The sequence below is a fragment of the Penaeus japonicus genome, unplaced genomic scaffold, assembly GCF_977035675.1.
Source record: "Penaeus japonicus unplaced genomic scaffold, GWHDUDI00000001_assembly GWHDUDI00000037, whole genome shotgun sequence".
NCBI lineage: Eukaryota > Metazoa > Arthropoda > Malacostraca > Decapoda > Penaeidae > Penaeus > Penaeus japonicus.
The window spans coordinates 18,892,062-18,894,561 of NW_028234439.1; the positions used below are offsets into that span (position 1 = coordinate 18,892,062).

The 2,500-nt window shown below is 22.6% G+C and overlaps 1 protein-coding gene across 1 annotated transcript in view; it reads left to right on the top strand.

Annotated features, from left to right (window-relative positions):
• Tasp1 (Taspase 1) overlaps positions 1-2,500 on the top strand; it is a 42,097-nt gene that overhangs the window by 1,943 nt on the left and 37,654 nt on the right. The gene's annotated exons all lie outside the window — the stretch shown is intronic.

The following is a 2,500-nucleotide window of genomic DNA, read 5'->3' on the forward strand; positions in this document are numbered from 1 at the left end:
GATGGGAGGCTTTATACTTAGAAAATACACATTTAATTTTCTGAAAATAAGGTATAGTAGACCAACCATAGTATTTTCAGTTGCTGATTCTATATGCTTTAGGTCTTACTTGGGTTACCCAAATTTGTTGAATGAGATTTAGAGATTTTTTAGGACAGGAATAACCTTTTAAAATCTAAAAGGGTATGGTTTATAATTGCTGGTATACTAAAGGAGCTTGAATTTTTATTATCAATCTCTTAAAAGATTTTGATATTTACTTAAATGTCATTGAAAAATGAGAAGTCTGTGCTTCTAGTAGTTGCACAAATAATGCAACTTTGAGTGATGAATATTATGAAGAGTGAGTTTTTCAAAAGAGTGTGAATCTTATATAAATATAGATATAGAGATTTTTTATATAGGTTCTCATTGGCGTTGATTTAATTTTATAAAGAAAATATTGAATATTTTGAAGAGTGAGTTTTTCAAAAGAGTGTGAATCTTATATACACATAGATAGAGAGATTTTTATATAGGTCCTCATTGGCGTGGATTTAATTTTGTAAAGAAAATATTGTTTATTAAGTTTATGATATTTTAGCTATGACATTCTTAAGACAAACCAACTCAAAGGTTTTTATCAAGTTTTGACAAAGAAATGCTAATAGATCTTTCTTCTAATTTTAATCCAAAATACTAATGCTGAGACATGCATTTTATACATAAATTGAAAACAATTTAGGTTATTTTTTCCGCATTTTATATTCTAGTATGACAGTTTGAAGATTCCATGTTCATGACTTTACATTTTTGATCTGGTGTGATGGCTATGATTTACATTTCTAATTAATTAACAATAATTCATGTGTCATAGCAACACAATTGCAGTAATAATTTGCAAGACAAAATTATATTTAACACCAGCACAGACAAAGAAAGGGAACATTATTTGAAAATGAACAAGAATATTGACAATAAAAACCATAAGATCAATAAATATTCTTTCAAGTTTGATATAGAATACAAATTCTAGCAATAATAGATAACCGCTTATAATACTTCTATATATAATTTTTTTTTTATTATTTATTTATTTATTATTTTTTATCTTTATTCATGTATATCCATATTTTATTTTTCTTAAGCAGAATCAGTGTCCTTTCAGAAACATGATTCCAGCTTGTACCTTTTTTGTCATATATTTTATTCCGTTCTATTTAATTTATATGACCAATGAAATGGCATTCAGCTTCTAGACCTTTATTTACACAGAAAGAATATGATTTGTAGTTCGATTTCTATTGGCTGAATTGTGATGATGTGTGATATTGTGATAGTAATGATGATGGTGATAATGATTATAGTAGTGATCATGATGATGATGATAATTATTATTATTATAATCATAATGAGGATGATAATGGTGATAATGATGATGATGATTATTATTATTGAGATGATAATAATATTTATTATTATTGTTGAGAAAATAATAATTATTATTATTGTGATGATGATGATGATTATTAATTTTATCATTATTATTATTATTGTGGTGATGATAATTATTTATATTGTTGATATAATAATTATTGTTGTGATCATTATTATTGTTATTATTATTATTGTTATTATTACTATATTATTATTATTATTATTATTATTATTACTATTATTATTATCATTATCATTATAATAGCATATTATTACTATTATTATTATTAACAGAAATATGATAGTGATGATGATAATAGTAAGGGTAATAATGATATAATAATGATAACAATAATGGAAATGATAATAATGAAAGCAGTAGTAGTGATAATTTTGATAATGATAACAATGGTAATGATGAAGATGATAATAAAAGTGATCATGATATTGAATATAATAATTTAGAAGTTGTAGTAGTAATGATTATCAATCAGTTGTTGTTATTGATTTTAATGCCTATATGGATCTGAATACTATATTTACTATTTTTATTATTTTTATAAGCAGAAATGTTATCTTTGCTATGGTGGTGATAGTGGTAATGGTAGTTTGCTTTGTGTTATTTTTTTGTTTTTATTTTATTATTCCTATTGCTTTTATTACTATTATTGTCATGAGTAGTAGTAGTATCAATATTTTTTTGTGATTTTTTTATTATAGTTTTCATAATTTTTGTTATTTTTGTTAATATTATGATTATTATCAGCACTGATATTATTGTTATTATTATCATTATTATTATTATTATTATTATTATTATTATTATTATTATTATTACTTTTATGATAACTATTATTACTATTACTATTACCACAAGTTATTTGTGATTATCATTGTTGTGATGATGATAATTATGATTATCAGTAATATTTGTTATCTACTCATTTTTATCAATACTCTATTATTTTTATTACTATAACTACTACTAGTAGTGGTAATGTACTAATATATTTTTTGATAATTTCTACTATTATTTTTATTGTAGTTTTATGATGATGTTTATTACAATAATGTTATCATTATA